Source organism: Talpa occidentalis, unplaced genomic scaffold, assembly GCF_014898055.3.
Source record: "Talpa occidentalis isolate TD23 unplaced genomic scaffold, MPIMG_talOcc4v2.1 talOcc4.11, whole genome shotgun sequence".
In the NCBI taxonomy this organism is placed as follows: domain Eukaryota; kingdom Metazoa; phylum Chordata; class Mammalia; order Eulipotyphla; family Talpidae; genus Talpa; species Talpa occidentalis.
The window spans coordinates 37,417,375-37,443,228 of NW_023601104.1; the positions used below are offsets into that span (position 1 = coordinate 37,417,375).

General features: G+C 48.8%; 1 long non-coding RNA gene across 1 annotated transcript in view; it reads right to left on the bottom strand.

Annotated features, from left to right (window-relative positions):
• Positions 1-21,154, bottom strand: part of LOC119238832 (uncharacterized) — a 66,262-nt gene extending 45,108 nt beyond the window's left edge. Inside the window, exon 1 of the long non-coding RNA XR_008549434.1 lies at positions 21,091-21,154. This is a non-coding gene — a long non-coding RNA (uncharacterized LOC119238832). The remainder of the gene's footprint in view (positions 1-21,090) is intronic.
• Positions 21,155-25,854: the final 4,700 nt, after the last annotated feature.

Consider the following 25,854-nt stretch of genomic DNA (forward strand, 5'->3'; position numbering starts at 1 on the left):
TTTTAGTGGCCACTGTCGGCTCCCTCTAGGTTGGGAGGTGCACACCCCTACCCATCCTGGGCTACTCGGTGAAGTCACAGGTCTGGTGGGCACCTGCTCTGACTCTGGCTCACTCAGACAGTTGTTGGATGGAGCACCCAGGGACCCTCTGTGGCCAGAGCCCAGGGGAGCTGTATGGGAGTAAGCAGGCTGTATGAGTCTGCTCTGTAGGGGCCCAAAGACTTAATAACGTTGCCATCAGATTCCCTGAAGATGTAATTGGGTCTGACAGTCTTGGTCTAATCTTTTTGTCTCTCTCAAACCCCTGTCCTGCCATCCTCTGCCTGCCCAGCCACTCACAGCCATGTGCAGTCCCCTCGTGAGAGGGAGGAGTGAAGATAGGAGCAGGGGCAGCCGGCCAGTTCCAGAGCCAGAGAAAGACCTCATTCAGACACAGACAGGCTCCAGCTTCCAGAATTAAATTGGGAAAACCTGGACTCTTCCTCTGGCTGTCTTCTTCCCTTGCCTCTCTCAGCTCCACGGCCCCTGCTCTGGGGTCAGGAAGGAGGGTGTCATCCATCCAGCAGGTGCCGACTGGCACGCATAACCTGGCACCTCACAGAGCAGGCTGCACACGGGTTGCTAAGATGTGCTGGTTATTTTTATGGGTGAAGGTGTGATGTCACAGGAACAGGGACTTCCTGGCTCTAGGAGTGGTAACTGGGAGAAGGGGCACGCTTGCTTGGCTGCAAGGGCTCATCAGTGCCGGCCTTCAGGCTCTCCCACAGCTTCTTCTTTCCTTTGCTTCCTGTCCTGCAGGAGTGTTGGCTAAGCATTTCCTGACCCCTTGGTGTGTCTAGACCTGCAGAATGCTTGGGGGCAGAGGGCACCAGTGGTAGAGAGCCTGGACCAGTTGGGAAGATGAGTTGTTCCCATGGGTACCCACCTCTGAATGCCATGGATTCTGAGATGAGGAGTCTCTGTTGGGGTCCTGGGGGTCAGGATGAGGGGGGACTGGACCCAAGGAGGGGCATCCTAGTGCAAACTGAGGGTCAGGGACCAGGATAACAGCTGGCACTTCCTGAGGGCTTACTGTGGGCCAGGCATTGGTCCAAGTGATTCTGCATGATTGAATTTATTTAATCCTCACAACAACTAAGGCAAAGAGCAGTTAAATAACTCACCCAAGGTTGCACAGTTAATAAGTGGCAAGACCTCGCACTCCACCCAGAGTGAAACATGGCCCAAGCCTGGCCAATCAGCATCCTTTCCTGGGATTTACACATTAAATGTAAACATTTACAACCCAAGCAAGAGAGCCCCTTCTCTGCAGAGCTTTCTGGGTAGGGATGCTGGAGCAGCCCATGGGCAAGTGGAGAAGACTGGCATGAGAAAAAGGGGCCCACAGTTTTAGCAAGCAGAGAGGAGAAGCCAAGAGGAGGCCTCGAGGTGTATGAGTTTCATATCCAGTTTCCCTACAGCTTGCTGCCCCGGGGCCTTCCCCAAAATTTGGTTTAAGGGCCTGGTAATATCCTCTTTGTGCTTAATTGGCACAAATTGGGTTTCCATCATTTGTCACCAGAGCACCCTGAATGTAGGGCCTCCCACCCACTTGAGAAGGGACCTCTGGGAGCTTCTATCTCTCTGCAGAACTCGGGGGCCTCTGATGGAAAAATTCTCTCAGCTCCCAAAATTGGGATTCTCTGAGCATGCCCTGTTCCACATCTAGCCTGGGCAATGCAGTTAGGGATAAACTGGACAGTCTGCCTGCCGAGGTTCTTAGTCTAGGAGGGACCCAGGTCTGTACACATTAAGCACCCTACAGAATGGAGGCTAGACTCCAACAGGGGAACTGGGGCCATGCCTCCCTGTCTTGACACCAAGATTTTATGAGAGAAGGAAAAGACTTGAGCAGGAGGTCCTGTGTCACCTTTCTTGCTGGCCATTAACCTTCCCCAGCCCCAGGAGAGGGCCAGAGCCATCTCTGAAGGATGTGCCAGTCTGGGTTGGGCACAGTGAACACTGTCTTCTGCCCTTCCCCTGGTATTGACCACCAGTCCCGACCACCATTCCAGCTGCTGGGCCTGCCTCGAAACTATTTAAGGAGGTCTTAAAAAAAAAAAAGATTCATTTATTTATGTATACAAGAACTGGGGTGGGGGTGAGAGGATTCACCAGAGGCAGAATGGGGAGCAGAACAGGCGGGTCTACTGAAATACACTGCTGAGGGGAGCAGCTGGTGAGACAGGAGAAGTCTGCTCCGCCATGTAGATCAGCTCTCTGGCCAGGGATCGAACTTATGTCGATGTGGCTGGTGATAGCTTGATAGTGCTGTGTCTTTAACCCCTGTACTTCCTGGGAGGCACTTAAGGAGGTTCTTAAAAAATACAACAGCACACACACACACACACACACACACAACAGCACAACAAAACGTCAACACAGAATCGTAGTAACTGTCACTTCTTTCCCTGGTGCCAGCCCTGCTCTCTGGTGCCAGCCTGTTGCCCTCTGGCCTCTGTATCGCAGGAACTGTGCTCAGTTAGTAGCTTTCTGCTCCAAGTCAAAGGAGTCAGTTGTCCAATGATGCCTCAACTTCTGCTGTATGCCTGGCATCCTCTGCTCTGGTCCAGGTTGTGTGGCTGGTTTCCTGGGGTGTATAGCCTCTGTTCCCCCAGACAATGGTTTTTGTGAGATATATGCTGGAGTGATATGATGGATCAGGGCAGCTCTATTTCCCAAGTCAGCTGCTACACGAGGCTTTCTCTCCCCATCTTAGCTGAAAATTTTTCTCTCCCCTTAAAAATAGAAACAAAAACATGTTTCCTAAATCCTGGAGCCTTTGAGCCTGGTGATGGTTCATGGGCATTTGGCCTGCTCTTTCCTGTGCTGGGGTTCCAGCAGGGAGACAAGGGAGGAGGGAAAGGGGTCAGGGAGTGCCCTTGGCCGAATCAGTGCAGACCACCGAGAGGCAGCACATGATTCCCAGCCACGGTGCCTCCAGTGCTGGGGTCTAGCTGTGGCTCTGGGAGAGCAGATCATGTCAATGTGTTCCATTAACCAAGGGTAACTGACAAATTGTGACTAGCTCTTCCTGGCTGCCCGGGCTTGGCTCCAGCCTATGTGTGCATGCACAGGCATGTGCACATGCACAAGGCATGCACTGAGGTCCAGTGTGTGCTTCTGAGCGCAGGCGTTCCCATCAAGTTCCCAGCATGAGCACATGCTGAGGCTTGGCTCCATCTGCCATGTTGCTTACACAGGGTAAGGGCTAGTCTTCAGCAAGGCTGAAGTTTGCAGACTCCAAGGTTGGCACTCCACCCCTCTCTTGTCTTGGCCCTGCTCCCTTGCCATCGCCTTTGCCCACCCATCTGTCCTTCCCTCCTATACTGCTTTCCCGATAGATGCCTCTCTTGACTGACAGGCACCCAATTTTGATTTCTATTGCAAGGTTTATGAAGAATACCATTTATAAACACAGTCTTTTCCTTAAGGCTTTATGAATCAGTTTTGATGGTTCTGCCTCTAGAAGTTACTTTTTAGTAAGAAAAATAATAGATAAGTTTCCAGCCCTGTTATGTCTGCTCCAGGCATTCCCCAGCCTGGCTCCAATCTTACTTTACTGACTCATCAAACTTTTCTGGACACTTCTCCATTCCAAAAAAAGGGAATAAAGGGTGAGGGGAGTTGACCTAGGGCCATGGGAGGACTGAAAGTTGAATTTTCTGGATTCTAGTCCTGTCTCTACCAACCACTACCTTTGTGATCGTGGGCAAGTCTCCACCTTTCTCTGGATTTCAATTTTCTTTCCTGTAAACTAGGCACATTAGAGAACATCAAGTTCCCAACCTGAGGGACTTTCAGGATCCCCAAGGGTGGCTTTGGGGTTTGCAAACAGCTTATTTAGTTCACTGTGGCTCTGATTTGTTTTAAATCATTGCATTATTTTTCCGTAGCTGCCATAACAAATGATCATAAACTGGGTGGCTTAATGCAACAGAAATTTATTCTGTCAAAGTTCTAGAGGCCAGAATCTGAAATCAGTAGTACTGGACTGAAATCAAGGATTTTGGCAGAGCCACGATCCCTCTGGAGTTCCTGGCCTCTTCCAAATGTTGGTGGCTGCCGGCCTTCCTTGGCTGGCGGCCACATCATTCGAGTCTCTGCATGTGTCAAGTCTCCTGCCTCGCACTTCTAAGGACACATGTGATGGCACTTAGCATTTACCCAGATAGTCATCTCAAGACTCTTAATTTAATCACATCTTCAAATACCCTTTTTGCAAATAAGGGCACATTTACAGTTCCAGAAATGACAACATGATATTTTTGGGGCTATTTTTCATCCTAATACAACTACAGCACTGAACCTACGTAGAAATGTCACTATCACCAGGGGCAAGTGTAAGCCTTTTCTGTGTACAAAGTGAGGTGATTGTTTTAGGGGTTGAGAAACATGGACAAAAGGATGTGTAAAGGTCCTCCTGATCATATCACTGTGCAATTCAAATGTGCTGAGGGAAATACAAGCTAACTTCAACCAAACCAAAATACAATCGGCGTGAAATTCCTTGCTGCTAGAAAAAACCAACCCCATGCACAGGGTATTGAGGCGCCTCCATGGACAAAGTATTGTCCAGATTTGGGGGATCTTTGGTTCAGTTGGGGAACCCCCAACTCCTAGTTCTCTGGTAGATCCCAGACTCAGGGTAGTAGTCCAGGCCAGGATGATTGGTTGCAGAGGCTATAGTCTCAAGTTTTCAGAAACCCTAGGCTACTGCTCCCCTGCCTCAGTGCTCGAGGGTGGCCCAGGAATAGGGGGAGGTCCTCTGGTTCTTGGCTAGGTTATACCCACTGCTCACCCTCACATGAGAAGGTGGTCACGTCTCAGGCCATTTCAGACAAGCCTACAGAACCCCTGGGCCTGTTGGCTGTAATGAGGAGGCTCTCAATGGATCCCGTGCTTCTCCCTGCCTGCACCTCCCTGGCTGTCCCTCCTGGCCTTCAGAAGCAACAACTAGGTGGGGTCAAGGGTAGTTTGGGCTCAAATCCTGGCGCTGCCTTTTGCCTGTTGAGTTTGCTTGTGCAAGTGATTTCTCTTCTGATTTTGGTTTTATCATCTGTAGAGAAAATACTCTCAGGGTGGCTGTGAGCAGTAGTGAGGCCCTGCCCAGTGAACAGTAGTCATGCGGCCCTGGGGGAGCACACAGAACTTCCTGTTAGCAGCGAAGCTGACAGAAAAACCAGGAGACAGTGGCATCTGGAGAGGCTGGGCTGGGTCCTGTACAGCTGAAATTATTGAGAAGCAGAAGTCATAAGGGAGCCGAGATGGGCGGTTGGAGACAGGAAAGAAGGTAGCAGACAGGATTGCGTCCACATGCCATCTGGGCTCTGTAAGTCCCTGTACACCAGCCACATTCATTCTCTGACCCTTCCATCCCCTCTCTCCAAACATGCCGGATCTGGCCTCCCTGGCTCTTTTTCTCATTCTGGAATTCCTAGTGCCTTCTTATTCCTGGGCCTTTGCACATGTTGTTTTCCCTTTCTACTCAGTCAATCCTATTTATTTTATTTTTCAGGGAAGCTCTTCTACCAGGCTGGGACCCACAGCTGTGTGCCCATTTCCATAGGTCATTGACTCTTTGATGCTGGACCATACGCCTACCTGTCCTGTCAGTAGCTGCCAGTGGAGGCAGTTGCTGATGGGACCAATCACGATGGCTTCTGCCTCAGCGGAAGCACTGAGTAGGCAGCAGCAGGAAGCACATCCAGATGCACACAGAGGAGACACACAGAGCAAACAGGGTCCCGTTGCTGACCCTGCGACCCTAGTATGTCCTCACTCCCTCTGCCAAGAGTGGTGCTTGAGAGCAGAAGGGGAGTGATTTGCTACAGACACTCAGGGCTGGTCTCCTGACCTCAGCTGAGGGCCCTGGGCTATAGGGAAAGAAGCTGGGCTGATGGGGACAGGGGCCAAAATGGGGAGCCCCAGGCTGTGTGCTTTTCATGTCAGGGCTGGGGAAGCCGGGCTGAGTGCAGGCTGGTGGCAGGGCTTCCTGGGGGCAGCTTGCACCCTGACCTACTGCTCAGGGACACTCCTCCCTTCACCCAGCCTGTCAAGCCAGCCATGCAGGAGCAACTGGCAGGAGACCCTGTGTGTGCCCAGACTTTCAACTTCCAGCATTGATGGATGGCTGCAGTTCTTAGCTGATGGCATCTTGAACTCTCTCTTTCCACATCCTTTTCTGTAGCTTTGTTTCCTTATTAAATGAAAAGGAAACATCTTTTGAGCTGGACCCATCTCTTCCATGGCAGGTCCTAAGGGCAGAAGCCATGGAGGGGTGTAGGAGAGGGTGTGAGGGCTGCCCTGAGAATGAGTCACCTTATTTCCACTTGGGGAAGCTGCTAGTGTCCTGTGAGGGGTCTTGGAGTGCCCTCCCTGCTTCAGCTGTGAACCTCTCACGGAGCTCCATTAATCCTCCCACCCCCAACATCTGCTCCACCGGCAGGTAAGAGGGTCAATGTTCTAGTCTTCTGTCTCTGAGGAAAGGATGTTTTCCTCATGGTGGAAAGGTGTGGCTTCTATTGCTGGAGTCGGGGGCTCCATGGAGAAGCAGGAAGCTGTGGGAGACTTGGAGCCTTCACTGTTTGGGGTAGGGAGGATGTGTATGTGATATAGGCCATGAGTCCAGGGACAGTGTCCCTCCCATGGCCTGCGGCCCACCCTGGAGTCCAGGGGATGGTCCCACTGCATCTTGTGTTTGGTGTTGGCTTGGTGTGTGTACAACAGGCCAAAACAGGGAGTTAAAATATATTATGTTTTCTGGTCAATTTGATTGTCCATCCTGTCCTCCTGGCTCTTAAGAGTGGTCCTGCCTCCTCCCTGCTTCACTGCCAAGAAGGCCCTTCTACCATTCACATCTCCGTAGGGATGAGAGGCCTGAGTAGGGCAGGGATGGTCTGGTTATGTCCTTTATAAATAGAGGGGGAGAGAGAATGGGTACACTGAAGCCAGGGATGGGAAGGGACTTGCCAGCACCCTTGAAACTTGATAGAGGCAGGCTGGAGCTGAGTCCTGGACTCCCTCTGTCTAGGCCCTGATTCTTTCTCAGGAGCCAGGACCACAGGAGCCACTGCTGGCTGTGGAAGTCTCCCAAGGCCAGCACAGGAGCAGCTGCTTTGGAAGTGGTTATTCCAGAGATTCCTTGGGCCCAGCAGAATGGCTATGAGGACACACAGGCGAAAGGACTGGTTTACTCCCTGCAGGCCTCCCCTTCCCCTTGCCTTGCTCCTCCTGAACAGCTGTCGGGCTGCTCCCAGGCTACTGCTGCTGCTCCCCCAATCAGCCACATAGGCAGCGGCCAGGATACACAGCGTCCAGGCCTGTCTCTTCTCTCTTTGGGAAATGTACGAAATCTGGGTCTCAACCATGTGCTGAGCAACCTGAAAGAGGTCGTGCTGTCCCACTGCAGCACAGTCCTCGCCCTGCTTCCCTCCCCTTGGGCTTGTCATAGAGGTGGTCATGGGGGTGGGGGTTATTCCAGGGAGGGGGAAATGCCTGAGGATAGATGAGGAGGTGGGGATGCCTGGGTGTGTATAGGGCCCAGGCTCAGCTTTCATTCTAGGAGAGGGAGCAGGAAGGACCCCCCAACCCAAGGAAAGGCTGTGTATCTGTGCAGGGCCTTGCATGAAGTCCAAGAGCTGAGGCTGTTTCTCCGTGGAATGGGGGCAGGGTCACCCTGGAGCATTTTTGGGCTGGTGGGCACTCAGGCCTTGACTTCCAGCTCCTTGCATGTTCCCTCCTGCTTCTTTCTCTGAGGTTGTCAGCCTGGCTTATTCCTGGACCTGCAGTCTCTCCTCTTCTCACTGGGGAGTACTCAGGCTTCAGCACCTTTGCATGGGGTGGGTGAAGCCAAGGGAAGCATGTCTTGGACCAGGGCAGGGCAGGGCAGGGCGGAGAGGTAGGGTCCAGCCTTGGGATCCAGGCTCCAAATCAATTTCTACATTTGCTGTCTTTTCTTGAGTAAACCAGATACCCTCCCTCAGGCTCAAGACCCCTCCTCTACTCCCTGAAGGTACATGCTCCCCTAGGGATGCACCAGCCTGGCTCTGACATCCAGGGAGGCAAGCACACCACTGATCTGTCCTGTAGCTGCTCCAGAGAGCAGGCTCTGTTGAGGACAGGGTCCAGAGGAACTCTATCTTGATTTCTCAATGTTTCTCTGATTTAGGCTCATGTTCTATCTTTCTTACTATCTGTTTTCTTCTTGTTCTTGTCTCATTTTCAGGCCTTTGAAATCTCTGTTATTCTGCTATCATTCCCTCCTTTTCTTCTTGCCATTCACTCCCCTCTCCACACCTACTTAGCTTCACAGCCTGCTGTACTTTTCTTGGAAACAGCTCTCACAGCCATCCCCTTTGGGCCACTCTGAGGGTTGCCATCCTAGTTCAGACACCCATGACCTTAATCTTAGACTAGTACTGAAATTTCCAAATGGCTGAAAATGTTTTCCCCAAATTCCATTTCCATCCTGTCCTCTTCACCAGCATGATTCCCTGGTGCTTCAAGTACAAACCATTCTTCTTATAGTTCAGACCCTCTATCTTCTGTCTGTTTCCCTCAAAAAGACAGGAAGAGGTGGGCATATTGCCTATCAGAGGTAAGGGCTGCATATGGGTGGATGATGGGTCTTGAGGATTGGGCCTATCTGGGGGAGGGTCTTCCTTCCATATTTTGGAGGAAGCATTGCTAGGGTCCGAGGCAGAACAGTAGAAGGGAAGAGCCAGGAAATAAATCAGAGGGTGTGTGAGGCAGATTGGCAAGTAGGGGTGCAAGGACACTGTGGTCATGATGAGGAAAATCAGGAGGTACAAAAAAATTTCTGTATCTATAGCTTTTCTCTAGGGTCAGCAATAAAAACTCTCACCCACCAGGTACTTTGCTGATTTGTCTACACCGTTGTGGCAGTGGGAGCCCTGAGGGATGAAGAGGGAATTGGGGGTGGGGGTGGTTAGATCCTGGAGGAAGACAGAGGAGCCACAGAGACAGAAGAGCCAAGAGACAATCTTCTGGGGCAGCTAATCATGGTTTCTAGAGACAGGTTTGGAAGATGTTTCTGGGGTGTGCAATGTCAACTCTCCCTTATCTGCCCTATGGAATCTTTTAGTAAAGTATAGATCTCTCAGTACTACTCAAGTACAAGTGCATTCCTTGGGGGAAATTTAGAAGGGGGTTTGGCTTTCTTGCCTGGCTTATCCTGACAGGGACAGAGAGAGGCCCTGAGGGTATGATCTTAGGAAAAGAAGGCCCCTAAAATCCCTGGGAATTTCCAGAAACCTTCTAGATGGTATTCCTCTTGTGATTAGAGAACAGGACAACAAAAGCAGTCTGTGGTCTGCCAGCCTTGGGAGAGACGGTTGACACAGCCCTAGAAGAGGATGCAGGCATGTGTATCCGAGGGTGTGGGGTGAGTGTGCATGCTGAGAAAAGTACACTGGGATCCAGGCTTACAGAGACGTGACCTGATCATAGGTAGTGTGAGTTATCCACCGCCCACATATCTGGAGAAAATACTGCTGGACCTGCAGCAGCAGCACAGCTTTGGCCAGTGATGGGGGCCTGTCAGCCTGCAAACTGTCACAGCACTGCGAGGGCATGGGTGTTCAGTTGAAGGTCACAGGATGCCGTGACAGGTCCAGCAGTCTCTCTGGTTTCTTCTCCTTGAGGTCACAGCAGTTATATATTGCCTGCATATATTGCCTGCATGTGCACTCCTGGGATTCTGGCTTCTATCATAGGCAAGGGACTCTGAGAAAGGGAAAAAGTCCATGACAATAGAGAGAGTATATCACTTATTTTCATTAGTAAAAAGATGTAATTTTATCTTGTGCTTGGCCCTGTAAGTTCCTAAGGCCTTAATACAGACCTCTCTCCTTGCACTGTGCTCCCACATCTCTGATCCAAGGACCTGTGTGCTCCCTGGGCAGGACTGTGTGATGTATACATGAGAATCAGAATACTGAGCCTAAGTTGACTTGGAGCCCAGAACTTTAACAGGGCTTTGCAATGTGAGGTTTTCCTGGTCCACTATGCCTGATCTGACTTTACAAGGGTATGCTGGGTATGCTGAATCCTCTGACCAAGGAAACACTAGAATGTTTGCATTAGACAGTTTTCATCTGTGGCCATGGTGATGTTTGTTACCATCTCAGTTCTGGGACAGTAGCCTCTCCCAGCTTCAGAGCATGATGTAGTCTGTTTGGGATCCATCTTAGCTACAGTCAGTGCCAAGAGGAGGCAGGAGGCAGGACCAGGTGACTCCTTCCTCTTTTCCAAAAGAGATTTCTGCTGTTAGTCATCAGGCATAAAATCTTAATATTGGAGTCACACTGGAAAACAATGATCTACATTTCCTGAGCATTCACTGTGTTTTAGACTTTGTGCTAGAGGCTCTTATCCTACAGGTCACAAAGGAGTCGTGATCTCTGTGTGGGCTTGTACCTTATGAAATCGCCCACTTTGTAAGACAAAAATCATCAAATATTAAACATTTCATCTGTTTCAATTTAATACTTGAGAGACTCAAGTGTAGGTGGGGGGAACAGAAAGGTTAAAGGGCAATTGCTGGATACTCCAACATGAGATGGTAATTAGTGTGGGGATGTTGACGGGAATTAGTGTGGGGATGTTGGAAACCCCCAGTAAAGGAGTGAGCTCAAACCAGGTCTTAAAGGAAGGCTTTCTAGAGGGTGTGGCATTAGTGAGAGCTGAAGAATGGATAGGGGAAGCCCAGCAAGGATGAGAGTGGGAGATGAGATGAGGGAAACCTGTAGAGAATAAAACAGAAAGACTCAGAAATGCAAGAGAACATGGCACATTTGGGGAGGTGACGTGGCCCGTGCACTGAGTTCAAGAAGGGGACTGGTGCGAGATGAAAGTTGGGAAGGACAGGATAATAAAGGGTCATCTAATCCTTGTTGAGGATGTGGATTGGACTTCATCTTTAAGGTAGTGGAGAGACTAATAAAAGTTGTAAAAAAGAGAGCGATGAGTTTACATTTGCGTTTCAGAAAGATCATTCTAACTTCCAGAGGGGGGGCAATAAATCAAAGAGGAAGATATTGGAGGTGGGGGCAGATAGGGGGTTCTCAGGGTGAGAGAGGTCATGGATGTGGGCAATGATAGCCAATGTGGAAAGGAAGAGGAAGAGTGATGGGGGGAGGTGAGGAGGAATGCCTGAATTCTTCTCTATTTCATGGCTGGAAGGATAAATCAAAGCAGATTAGAAATCATGCTTCCCTCAGCAAAGGTCCTCAGCACAGCCTCCAACATTGTCCTATGTACTGTTGGCAGAGAGGAAGGAAATGACTGGAACTGAGAAGGAAAACCGAGATCATGCCATTAAGAGGATGGACAAGTCCTCTGGAAAGCAGGGTACCACTTCCTACTCGTCCAAGCCCCCAGTCCAGCTTGGTGTGAGACTAGTTTGCCTATTCTCATCCAGGCCTCCTTCTTGCCTCTTGGACACTGAAGCTGTGATCTGAATAAGCTCAGGCATGTCCCTGTTTCTCCTGCCTCACTCTGGGCTCCTGATCACCTAATCTAGTTCATCCTATAGGAAGTCTTGGGCCTCACCATGGTTCCTCTCACATACCACTCCTACTGCTAACTCAGTAGGTTTTCTCTGCCTAGTACTCATTGACCCTGAATGTCTTCGGTTCAATGAGAGCCATGCCTGGTGAAGCCAAGAGAGGCCAAGTCATAACTAGACCCTTCTTTTCTCTGGGAGTGAGTTGATCTCTCTGCCTCAGACAAACCCATCCCAAACCCAAGCTATGAAACAAAGCCCAGCACTGTGCTCCCAAGGGTATGCAATTTAACTCCCGTTCTTCTCACACACATACCCCATGAGCCATCACATTCCTTCCTTTATTATTGGTTCGAGAATTAATATTTCCCCCCAAATGCTGTATCCCTGAGCACCATGAGAGAGTAATATAGTGGGGAGACATCCCCATCCTCAAAGCTAGCCTGCTCCCTCATGGTTCCAGCACTCTGCCTCTTAGGATTAATTAAAGATGAGTTTAGACCTCAGGAGCATATGGCTTATCAGTTGTTTCCTGTTGAGGTCCTGAAAAGAAGGTAGAGGGGTAACTGTGGGTGGACAGAGAGGCTCTGGGAGAAGGTGGGAGCCAAGGAGTATCCAATGTTTTCTGGCAGTCTCCTCAGAACAGGTGATTATCAGGGAGGATGCTGCTGATTATAAGCAAGAGAAAGCTTTGACCAACGGTGCTGCTTTTCCACCACTGGCTTCACCAGTATTCTGTGAAAGACCAACTCTTCCTGTATACTCCATTTTAATTAAAAAAAAATCAATGTGAGCTCATTATCTATATATCCCAGCAGTATTTTACATCTCACTGTCCAGAGTTGTTCCTATATCCATTCGTAAGTATTTCCAACTACTGGCAAGGAAAATGGGGCCATAGTGACTGCTGTCCAGAGATGGAGGTTGAGCAAAATCTAGGTTCTTTTAGTGGGAAAAAATGATGAGTATAAGAAAGATGGATGTTGGGTGAGTAACCAACAATGAAGCTAATTTCGACTCTCTGCATCACTTGGGTAGAAAGGTAATTATTTTTAACAATAAGAAAGGGATGAGCATCATGGTGAGTCAGGGGCTGAACTGGACATCTGGACTGAGTGGTTTCCATATGTACTTTCTGCTGCTCACAGTGCTTTTCTGTCTACTGTCTCATTCAAAAATCATAATTACCCTGTGAGCAAGGCAGGGAAGCGATTGTTATCACCATTTGGCAGGTGAGGAAGAGGGGACACCAAGAGCTAAAGTGACTTTCCAAGTTCCCTTCCTGGAACCACTTCCACTCACACCAGCTAGACAGACCAGCATGAAATTGTGGCTTATTTAAAATCTTTTAGGAAAGAGATTCATTCTCACTGGTTATGTGGTCCCAGGAATTGGCCTGTGGAGTCAAACATTCAGGTTCTCAGGACACTTCTTAGGACATCCAGGATGCAAAGACGTCCTCTGCTACCCTGATCACAGGCCTTTTCCATTCATATGGAAATAGGAAGCTTCCAAATGGACCTTGCCCTCAAAGGAGTTGCACTATTCTTGCTTCGGTCATTGCTTTTCTCTATCTGCTGTCCTTGATGTCTTTCCTTTTCATTTTCAAGGCTGAGTTCTTAAACCAAGATCTAGACGATTATGGGAATTACAATCCTTCCTAGCATCACCCTTGCCATCCCACTGAGGAATTCCTCTATGAATTGCAAGTAGGGATGAATTGCAAGTTCCAGACCCAGGCACTCATATGGCTCTGTTGGCTTAGCACAAGTCTCTAGCACTAAACAGACGACATTCTTTAGTTCAAGGGTTCGCAAATTATATCCCATAATCAAATCTGGCCCGCCACCTGCTTTTGCAAATAAAGTTTTATTGGAATATAACTGTTTTCATGTATTTACTTACTGTGTATAACTGCTTTTGCTCTACAACAGCAGAGTTAAGCAGTTGCAACAGAAACCATATGATCCACAATGCCTAAATATTTACTAACAAACAGGCCCTTTACAGGAAAAGAGTTGCCAATTCCCACTCTAGTTTATTCCCCTTTGGGCAGAAGATTTTTCTTCTGAGCACAATCCTGTACAGGTACAGCTTGGAGATATTATGGAATCAGTTGCAGACCACTGACATAAAGCAAATATTGAAATAAAGCAAATCACACAATTTTTTTTTCATTTCCCAGTGCACATAAAAGTTATATTTTCACTAAGTCTATCACCTGTGCAATAGCATCATGTCTAAAAAGCAATGTATATACTTTAATGAGAAGTTACACAGAGACATGAAGCGAGCACATGTCATTGAAAAGATGACACCAATAGACATGCTTGATGCAGGGTTGCCACAAACCTTCAATTTGTGAGAGAGGCAACATCTGCAATGCACACAGTGAAATGAGATATGTCTGTATCACTGATAATTCCTTTTATTCCCTTATTTTCTTCCTAGCTGAAGGTGGTATCATTCCTTCCCTCTCTTAGCCCTGGATAAACAGGATTCCTTATGTACATGAAATCCCAGATCATCTCACTTTAAATTCTAATCATTTTCTTTGAATAGCAACTGAGTGGTGTCCTCTGTTCTTTCCACTTATCTTAGGCATAGAAACTTCAGCTCTTCCTTCCTGAGACTAGTCTCTGGTTTAAACAATATAAGCAGTTAACCCATTATTTTACTCCTAGGAGACTCAAACATCTTTATAATCTTTTTGTTTTTCAGTCACAAATAGCAGAGGCCTGATTCAAATTAGTTTAATTTTATTTATTTATTTTTTAAAAAAATTTATTTATTTATTTATACATGCACTGGGTACAGTCAGAAGCGCGGGAGGGTGAGAGAATTCACCAGAGCCAGAGCGGGGAGCAGAGCAGGCAGAAGGACCGAAGTACACTGCTGAGGGGAGCAGCGGGCCGCAGGAGAGGTCTGCATGCCATGTGGGACCCTCCTCCGGTGGCTGGGGAGCAGCCGGGGATCGGCACGCTGCAGAGGCTGCAGGCAGCTTTGCTTCCCAGCACTCAACCGCTGCACCACCGAGGAAGCCCAAATTAGTTTAATTTTAAAAAGGATTCCCAAAAGTTCCAGAACCTTAGCTCCCAGAACCCAGATGATGCCATCAGAACTAAGTGTCAACTCTTGGCTCTGCATTCCTCAATTTTGGCTTTATCCAGGCAGGTCTTTATCAGGTGGGCAGAGAGCTGCAAATATCTGTGGTTCCTTTCATCCTCTTCATCCTCCTCAGCAGAAGAGAGATTTTTTTTAAATGATTTATTATTTTATGCACACAAAAACTGGGGTGCAGGCCAGAGATGTGGGGAGGTGAGAGGATTCACCAGAGACACAGTGGGGAGCAGAACAGGCAGATGTACTGAAATATACTGCTGAGGGGAGCAGCAGGTGAGTCAGGAGAGGTCTGCTGTGTCATGTGGGTCACCTCCCTGGCCGGGGATTGAACTCGTGCTGCAGTAGCTGCGGATAGCTTCATCGTGCTGCATCTTAACCCCTTGAGCCCCTAGGGAGTCCCCTCCTCTTTGTTCTAAGCAAAAAACCCAGAATTGAAGCTCAGTGGCTTGGGTAGGGTCATCTCTGAACTAACCACTGGCCAGGGGAGTGGATACTGTGGTTGGCCAGGTCTTGACTATGAGGTGGGGTGGGTGTTGGGTAGGTAGCCACACTGTGTGGACAGATTTAGAGTGGCAGAGGGCTGATCCACAGAGGAAAATGCCCCTACCCGATGGAGGGTGAATGGATGAGGTCCAGGCAAGGACTACAGATACACATCTCACCTAACTCTGGGCTTGTATTACTGCTCCTTCATAATTTTTCATTTTCTCCTCTGCTCTCTTCTCAAGGGCTGTAACAATATTCAATTTTGTCCCAGCTTACATGATAAAATCCCTCCTTCTTGGGTTATAATATACCCTCAATCTTGCCTGCCCGTTCACCCTCATCTTGATCTCATAAGTTCTGGTAAGTAGAGCTTTAACCAGCATTTCCCCAAATGTCCCAGGTCTTCAACGTGTCTTTGCACATTCATCCCCACTGCCTTTCCCACTGCACCTGCATGGCATGCCTATGATTCACTGCCCAGATCAGGAATTCCCTCCTCTGTGAAGCCCTCGTCCCAGCTTCAGGACCGGAGAAAGCATTCCCTTATCTGAGCCATCACTGCCGCTGCACCAATGTCCTGCTGGCTCGCTGATCCTGCATTTACCCCACAGGGTTCCTATCTCTGTTTCTCTTTGTCTTTTCTCTTAGACTATGTGGCTCCTTGAAGGTAGCATTTTTAGGAAATACCTCTTGAATGGAAGCATTGTCCCAGTGAACAGGCCTTTGTGTGGTTTCCAGAAATCCAACCTTGGTCCTCCCCGGTGGTGCAGCGGTTGAGTGCTGGGTTGCGAGGCTGCACACAGCCTCTGCAGCGCTGGTTTGTTCCTGGCCGCTGGGCAAGGGTCCCACATGGCACGCGAACCTCTCCTGCCGCCCCTGCTCCCCTCAGCAGTGTGCTTCGTCATTCTGCCTGCTCTGCTCCCTGCTCTGGCTCTGGTGAATTCTCTCACCCTCCCGCGCTTCTGACTGTACCCAGTGCTTGTATAAATAAACAAACAAACAAACAAACAAATAAATAAATAAATCTTTAAAAACAAAACAAAACAGAAATCCAACCTTATAGCAAGGCCAGTGTCTTTAAAATCCCATTGGATTAATGGGAGTCCACAATCTTAAAAAGGGGGATAAAGCCAATTAAAGGCATTATTAAATAATTCAATAGACACTTAGGGTACTCTTTGTGTGCCAAGTCATCTACTAAGTAATGGAGTCATGGGAGTGATCCAGGCATGTTCCCATTCTCAAGAAACTCGCTGCATGATAGTAAAATGAAGATGTCTAAACTCTTGTCTTTTCATCGCTTTCTCCCTAATACCTTATCTCATACCTGACACAAAGTCGATATTTAATAAGCAGTTGCTGAACAAATAAATGAATAAATGAATAAGTGAAGACAGTAATGTCATAGGAGGTATAGATAAGCCTCTGTCAGAGTGTGGGAAAAGAAAGGAGAGGCAGGGATGTATCATTTCATCATCTCTTGGGTTCCAGGTCCTTTACTGGCTGTTGGGGATTCAGGGAGAATGGCATCCTCTATTCTCAAAGATCTCACAGCCCAGGGAATGAGGCCAGCTAAGAAAATCAATGCTTACAAAGCAGTGTGAGAATTACTGAGCAGAGATCTGTGAAAGCTATGAGAGAATGTGGTGGAGGAATGCAAGGAGGGAAAGTCAATTAATTAATTGATTGAGCAATGAGTGCCCTTCATAATGAGATCTCTATGTTCTCAGACCTCTCCTGAGTTCTGTGGAAGTCCCCCAAAATACTAATTCATTTGCTCAAGGAGACTATAATCACTATGAGAAGAGGAAAATATTCATAGGATACTATGCATGCAAGATATTGGACAGTGCCTGTTTAAGAGCTAAATTGCAAAAAAAAAAAAAAAAAATCACAGAAAAGAATACTCAAGTTCATGGTGGACCCAGATGAATGGAAAGGGCTTTCTGGAGGAGGAACATTCTGGAAAGGAAGTTTGGGGGACTATAGATCTCTAAAGGTCTTCAATGCCAGGTTAGGGATCTTTTATACTTTTGAAGTTTGTTCTGTGGGCAATAAAGAGTCATTGAAGAGTATGGAAATGGGAAGGAGCATTTGGGTATGGATTTTAGAAAAATCAGCCTGGGATATAATATGGACAACAGGGGAGGGGGCTGAGGGATCAAAGCTATAGCATTGGTGAAAGATTGTGATAACCTCAAACACATCCTTCAGTTGAGATAGCTCAGCTCCCAGCAGTTGCAGGGGGTCACTGCAAACAGTTCCTTTCCTTTGGGGTACATGGTCAAATGAAGGTTTCTTGGGTGCTACAATTCACTCATTCATTCAACAATAGTTATTGTTCTAAGCACAGATCTAGGTACTGGGGATAGAACTGTGATCTAAACAACATAATCTGCCATTCTAATAGTCACCTCTATTGTTGCAGGTTGTTCCCAGGGAGAGAGGAAAGCTGGTTGCCTTTCAGGGCAGTATATCTGGGAGGTATTCTTGGTGAACAGTCAGTACCCCACCCCCCAACTGTCTCCTACAGCCCCCTTGGCTAATAAGCCATGTGCTTCTTCCATTTTATCCCATTTAATCCTGATCCCCAGCAGAGCCTAATGAAGTGGATGGTGGTGCCCATTATGCAATGATAATGTGTGGGCAAGGACTCCCTGGGAGGCCACTGGCAATGACTTCCCTTAGAGGGTACTGAGGCAGGGGGCAGCTGTGGGATGAAACTGTCATGCATTAGGCAAGGAGACTGTAGGGGAGGTGTGGTGTCAGGCAGGCGGGGGCTTCCCCATGCCTGAGTTGTCCACGGACACCTGGGAAGGGGTGTAAAACTCACCCAAACCAAACGTTGATAGCCGCAGAATGCTAATCAGACTCAGACATCAGGATCTAAGACAATAACTGTGATGCAGAAAACGCACAAAATAACCAGGCAGCCTTTGTAATTAACTTCCGCTCCCTTCCAGCAGTCATTTGGACTTAATGGTTTCTTAATTCAGTGCTCATTTGGTGACTTTAATTTCCAATTAATTTTGCCGATTTTCCTCCGAGGTGTTCATGGTGTGATAGAAATTCCTGCATGGTTACGTCCCCACCACAGGGACTGGGGGGCAGGGGGAGGGGCTGAGGTCAAGCTGTCACTAGAAGGTTGGCAAGACACTGCCAGTCAGCCTCCTGAGCTGGGGTCCTCGCGAGAGACTGCTGTTAAGTAGAAGAGAGCTGCTAAGAGCTGATAAAGTGGTGCAGGGGTTGTGGTGCCCTTGAATTTCTCCAGCTCTGGATGAAAGTTTTGATTTATTGCTGTGGGTGAGGTAGGAGAGGACATCCACCCCTGCCGGTGATAGAAAGGAAGAGTCAGGACCAAGGACAACTTCTGTCAAGCAAAGAGGGATTTTTGAGGTCTTAGTGCTCTAAGTCAGCACCACCTAGACCCCCCTGGCTGGGCTGGAGACCCATTGTCCAGCTGCTTCAAGTGTCAGCTGCTGATGGCTTACAGCCTCCCTCTTCTCCAGAATTGCCTTTTGCAAATGGGATTCACCTCTCTGGGAGGTTCTAGTCTCCCTGCTCTCCAGGTATCCTGAAGACAAGGACTGAGTGGGGACAGGGAAAAGGTTGCCCCCTGCACCTCTCCCTCTTGTGTGGTTGCTGTTCCAGAACAGCGCAGTCAGACCCTAGCTGGGGCCACACCCTTACTTAAGTTAGTCCCAAGTTCTCTTTTCTTCACTCACTCCTTCCCTTTCTCCTGGGAGGACCCTCAATAAATCTCCCAAACTCCTGTCTTGGGCTTGGTTTCTAGAGAACCCAAACTACAATAGTGCTTTATATGCCAGACTCATATTTAGCTCTCACATCTCAACAGTGTGCCAGGCACTGTTCTAAGTTCTTTGCAAAAAGAAATTCACTTCTCAATGAGTATTTACATTACGGGTCCCTACATGAAGCCTGGGGCGCTGCACATGTAATTCATGTCTCCCCAACCTAGGACACAAAGGAGTCACCTTCACAGCAATTGCTGTTAACTCCTTGACCCTTGCCCGACCTGCCATCAAAGGATGAGCCTCTTGTGAAGATGCTCTCTCAACACACACACACACACACACACACACAGTGATACTCCATGGGGTGTCGCCACTGTGTTCTGATCAGTATTTTTCACTGCCAAATGGGAGTATGCCATGTCTTCGTGCCCCACCCTGCCCCCTGCCACAAACAAAACAACAAAAAACCCCTCACGAATGCCCACAGCAACAGCTGTTGCCAGAGCATTTGGCATTTGGGGCCCAGGCCTCGGGTGCTGGGATTGTCACGGCTGGTGCTATCACACCAGCCAGGGCTGCCTTCTCAATTTCCTAATGTTGTAAGAAACCTTTGCGGAGCAGGACCAGGCCAGGCAGGTTCACTGTCGTTTCTCGCAACCTAAAAGAGAGCTCTGGAGCCCCTGGTATCATTTTTATGGGTCTTTAATATTGAACAAGGGAAACCAGCTGGCAGGGAGATAGCAACTTGAACCCCCCCACCCCCGACCCCCAGAGTGACGCTGCCCTTTTATCCCTCCTTTCTAGGCTTAGGTGTGCACTTTTACACATGCAGACGCCTGTGCTCTCTGGGCCTATGTGTCCATAATCACAGGAGGAGTGCAAGACCACAGGTGCTGGCCATAGAGGTTACTGGCAGGAGGGCATAAAAAACCCTAACCTAACTCATTTGTCCTACAGACACCCTCTTAACTTTTGGAATTAGGATCACAAGGAGACATTTTGTGCAACCTCAGGGCTGCCTGTGTGGCTGTCAGTCATCCCTGAAGGACACTGTGCTCCTAGTTTCTTGTCTCACCCTATCCTACACAAGCATAGCCCTCCCCATGGACTTTCCTGTTGAAAAACCATCAGAAGCCTTCAATACCAACTGGAAGTGACCTGAATAGTCCTGTGGCATCCAAGGACCAGCACGCTCTGTCTCTAACCATCTTTACTAATAGCTAGGAGAGCAGTCAAGTCTGAAAATCCACCTTTCCCAAGCTTGCTCTTACCATCAAGCCTCAAGGCCTTTGTGGGTGACAGGCTTTAGTGCCAGCAAGCATGGGGCTGGTTCACTACCAATTCGTGCAGACGGATAAAGGAGCATGCCAGGGGGGCCTCCCCGGTGGCGCAGCGGTTGAGCGCTGGGTTGCAAAGCTGCCTGCAGCCTCTGCAGCAACGGTTCGATCCCCGGCTGCTCCCCGGCCACCGGAGGAGGGTCCCACATGGCGCGCAGACCTCTCCTGCCTCCCGCTGCTCCTCTCAGCAGTGTACTTAGGTCCTTCTGCCTGTTCTGCTCCCCGCTCTGGCTCTGGTGAATTCTCTCACCCTCCCGTGCTTCTGACTGTACCCAGTGCTTGTATAAATAAATAAATAAATAAATAAATAAATAAATAAATAAATAAAATAAATATTTCAAAAAAAAGAAAAGTAACATGTTTCATTTAAAAAAAAAAAAAGGAGCATGCCTGAACCCTCAGTGGATTTTTCAGGCTTTAATGCTCTCTCAGGGAAGCAGGTACACAGGCACACGAGGCAAACAGGCATGGGCCAGGCAGAAGCGGGTGCTGGGAGGCAGGCAGGCAGGCAACCAAGTCTCCCAGGTCCCACGAATCCTTACTCTTTCCTTGGCTCTCTCCAGCACTCTCTCGTGGTCTCGCCTCTCCTCCAGTCACTCGTCCTCCCATAGCCACCCAGTCTCTGAGCGCCGCCGCCCTTACAGCCCCAGCCTCCAGGCTCAGATGTGCACACTCACACATGCCCACACCAAACTCAAGGTGTCCACAATCAGGCCCGCGTGCCCCTCGCCCATGCTTCCAAGTACCTCCTACAACAACACGATCAAGGCTACAGGTGAACCACAGAAGCTAGTGAAGCAAAAAGCCTTATTAATTCACTTACCCTACATGTGGCCACCGCTTGGGGTGTTCCATCCTCTCCTATTCCACATGTAGAAATTCACTATTTTCCTGGGGAGCCTGTGAGTACAAAAGGGACCCATTCACGAAGGCCTGTTAGCAAGTCATCCAACATTATCCTACCCTGACCCCTGCTCATGTCCTCCCACACTCTCTCGGCACCTGTCTTCCCAGATCATGGCGAACACAATGGAATTACTGGCATATGGTTGGATGTAACCAGGCAGGTGCCAGTCTCCCACATCCATGTAGATTCTCATATTGGGGGGCATCAAATCCCCTGGAGGTCTTGTTAACACACAGATTGCTGGGTTTCTTCCCCAGAGTTTCTGATTCAGGAGATGTGCAGTGGAGTCCCAGAACCTGCATTTCTAATAAGCTGCCAGGTGATGCCAATGTTGCTGGGCCAAGGGCCACACACTGGGACCGCTGGACCTGGATTCAGACTCAGAAGTTAGCCCTGCATCTCTACTGAAGATAGAGTGGGAGACTCCAGTGCCAGCACATTCACTCTCTGGGTTGGGCATCCATTGACATGGTTCCGAGGGAAAGACCAGGCTTCCAGGCACCTGCCCAACAAAGCCCTGGGGAAGGGTTTGGGTATCGTTACAGTGAAGTCATTGACACAAACATAAAATTCTCTGCAGGGAAAATAATCCCAGTGATCCATAAAGTAGCACACTGTAATAATATCAATAGCGGTGATAATAATAGCAATAACATGATTATATTTAACATCGGCTGCCCTAATGTGCTCAATCCAGATTGATCTGAGCATTATAAAAGAATTACTGATATACACAAATGCTCACAAAGTCTAGCTCAGATGGATTTGGGACCATTTGGATGATGGCAATAGCAATGATGACTATAATAACAAACCACATTTGTACACAGCTTTAGAGTTTCCAAAGCACTTTCTCTAGTTTTATTTTAGCAGCAGCCCTGGGAAGGAGATAGCAGGCAAGCTTTTTGGTTTATAGATGAGGCTCACATCGGTTCATCCTCTAAGCCTTCATTCATCAAACATGTGTTAAGCACCTGTTGTGTGTAGGTCAAGTACTGAGCAGAGACTGGGTTAGGGTTCCAGACAAAACACAGTAGTATTATTATGTCCCAAACATTGCATCGGACATCCTTATCCTAAAAAAAGTGATTCATTGTTCATCCGAAATTCAAGTTTAACTGGGCACCCTGTATTTTTATTTCCTAAGTCTGGCAACCCTACGGGGGAAGGAAGGAAGGGATAAAGAGAATATGAAATGTGTTTTGCCCTTAAACAAGTTCAAGTCTGCTAGGAACTGAACGGCCCCAAACAGAGGACCCCATCCATGTTGCTGTCAGTTGAGTGTGAGCTGTGCTGCCCAAACTTCAATGGATCACCTGGGATGCTGTTGCATTGCTCTTCTGCTTTCTGTAGTCCTGGCAGGGCTGAATTCTGCATTTCCAAGAGGGTCTGAGTGGGGTGGGTAGAGGGAAGCACAGAGGCTGGGGGAGCTTAGATGAGGCACTCGGTCCACTTTGGGGTTTGGGGAAAAGCTTCATGGGGGAAGTAGCACCTTCTTAATGGGATGGCTAGTAAGCAGGAGAGGAGGGGGGCAAGGAGGTGCCAGAAGAAGGGCACCAGCTGTGAAGTCCCAGCAAGAGGGGAAAACACTTCAAATTTGGGAAAAGTGGTGGGGGCCCAGGAATTTGAGCGTGAATGGAGGATAGGGTTTGGCAAGCAGTACTGGGATCTGGGAATGCAGAAGTGAATCAGACAAGGTCCCTGACATTCCAGACCTCACCCCATCTGATGGGAGAGTCGGACAGATGAGTATAATCCAGTGTGGCCAGTGCCGAATTGGAAGTAATCACGGAGTTGTAGGAGCCCAGGGGGAGGCAAATCACTCTGCCTGGGGTGGATGAATGAATTTAATCTGACTGTAGGGCAGAAAGCCAGGTCTAGCTGGAAGTCCAGCGGACATTGTAGCCCAGAACTTGTGCCCCAGCCCTCACTCATGCACCCACTATTCCGTCTGCAGAACATCAGTGGTAGGGTAAGTGGTTATGTAACTAGTTATGTAGGTAGACTTGAATTCCCCCATGGGACTCTGGAATCTGCAGGATCTGCACTGTGTTAGGATACTTTCAAGTGAATAATGCCAGGTAGCAGCTCTCGTGAGGCCTGTTCTGGTTTCTTCCAGGTTTATCACAGCACCTGAGGCAGGTTGCCAGTGTTCCTCCATGTCCATTCTCCCTTTTTCCTTTCGTAGCAGATCACCTGCCTTTTAGCTGAGTAAATGACCTCTCAAAACAAGATCATTCTCCAGCCTCGCTAGATGCAATTGGTTGTGATGGATGTAACCTGAAAATCAGTCGGGATGTGTGTGGTACAGGAAACAGAAAGAGCTCTCAGTATTTCAAGAAAATAGAATTTAATAAGGAATAGGCGCTTGCAAAGTCATTGGCAGGCCTGGAAACACGGAGGCCATGGGAAGCTCTAGATTTTGGTCACATTACAGCAGCTGCAAGCCCAGGTCAGGAAGCTCCAGGAAACGACTCCAGTGTCACGGCCACCCTTAGACACAAGGTGACTAGATGGCACACTGGAGGTCCAGCCACTGTCAAACCCCCCTGGACCATAGGCTGCAGGTCAGCTGCCTCCACTGCCTAAGGAAGAGTGGCCTTAGACTTCCCTCTGTCTTCTAAACTGCATGCAAATGAATTGAAATCATGGTCTGCAACTAGTCACATCCAGAATCTTAGTGGCAAAGGAGTCTGAGATATATAGTACTGAGGCTTCCAGGCTCTGTGACAGCTCTGTGGGAGAGAATGGTGAATGTCTTCTGACAATATTCATTGTCACCCTCTTGCTAGCTGGGATGAGGACAGGAGGGTGAAGCCAACTTTCTAGGATGGCAGAGAGTCATTGAAGTACCGTAAGAGTCAGATCCTTTGCATGGGTGAGAAATTAACTTTTACCTATCAAAATCACTGTTTCAGCAGCCCAGCCTGTGTCCTGACACAGCACCAGTAATTGTGAAATGAGGCCTCAGAATGGTCAATGTTGAGATGTTACTGGAGTATCAATCCAACCCAGCCATCAGGGTTGTAGCAACAAGTACCTCGACAGACAAAACAAATTATTCAAGGCTATGGGTGGCTGGTGCTAAAAGAGGACTGTGGGGTTTTGCTGAGGAAAGCTGGAATGCACCTAGGGGGCCATAGGGGGTTGGGGAAGACTTCTTGGAGGAGGTAGAACTGGAGGTGGAAAGGGAGTGGAGGCCTCCAATAGAGGCCACTTTTCTTTTCCTTTCTTGGAGCTGCCCTGGCCAGTGAGCTGCCCTGCAAGCTCGAGAGGCAAGAAGAGACAGGAAGGATGCCCACAGCGAACTAGGGGAGTTGACTCAACCTCACGCAGGATGGATGGAGACTAGCAGGGTAGCCTAAAAGGCATGGAAGGTAAGAGGGTAAACCTTACTCCAAGGAGTGAGACTATGTTTCTGATATAATAACTTCAAGACTGAAGACAAAGATGGGGATGGATATACTCAAGAAGTAAACTCATGCTCAAGGAGTGGTGCCTGGGTCTGGCTTGCCCCAGCCCTTGCCCTGTGCTCCCAGCCCTGGGAAGGACACTGCATTTGTCCTTCAAACGGGCCTCTAAGGAAGCCTGCAGCCTGGGGAATAAGGACAGAACCTGAGCCTGCATACCCAGCTATTCTCTATGCACCATCTTTGTGAAGAGCATGTGTTTAGGGCGTGGGGATAGCCCTGGCCAGCTCAGAGCTTATTTGGAAACCAGGCTAGGAGAGTCCAGGATGAGGAGCTGAAATAAGACAGGGACAGAGACTACCCATGATGAGACCCCTGAGGGGGTAGAGATGGGCCAGGGCCAGGGCTTACCATGACAAGGACAGCTCACTCTCAGACCAGAGACTCATTAATTCGTGGGTGGATTCACTGGAGTCTAAGCTTTGCTTTTGATGGAGATAGTGGTGAGCTAACCCTGTGTATGAACTCAACTTCATTAATAATAAACAATTAATAATAAACCAAATGAAATATTCTCAGAGCGTAATTTCTTCACCGATATCGTAGTCAGCCTTCAAAATCATTTCACTTTTGAAATGAGGGTCACTTCTGGACCCATTTGGCAGTTCAGCCCTTTACCCCCTCTGGTAGAAGAGGGCGTGCAGGCACAGAGGGGTAAAGAAAGCTGCCTGGATCCCCACTTTAAGTTCCAAAAGAGACAGAGTCAGGCAAAAGGCCAGTTGAGTAGGTGCCCGGCCCAGGGCAGCCAGGTGGACTCGTGCTTCCTGCAGCGCTTTGGAGACAAGCCCCAGGTCACCCTGAAACCCACAGGCAGGCGGCAGGCAGGCGGGCAGGAAGCCGGCTGGAGGAGTTGGCAGCAGGGATGTCCTGGATCAGAGCCTTGAGCTGCAGCCAAGGCTGTTTAGTTGGGGTGGAGGGTGCGGCGGCGATTTATTCAGCCTGTTCTGCAATGAGCCCTGGGGCAGGTGCCAGCAATTTGCCAGTCCTGAGCGACGGAACCGGGAACCGCTGAGTGACCGGGAAGGGCAGGGCCAGCCCTCCCCCAGGTCCTCGTGGGCACGCTCAGCTGGTGAAGGAAATTCGAAGTGACGGTAAGTGACAAAATCAAAAATGTAATTAAGACAGATGGAACCAGCCGGTGGGAATGATAAAAGCCATTCCCTGGGCTCTGAGATTTAAAGTGAGGTTACAGGATGACCCCGTCCTGGCC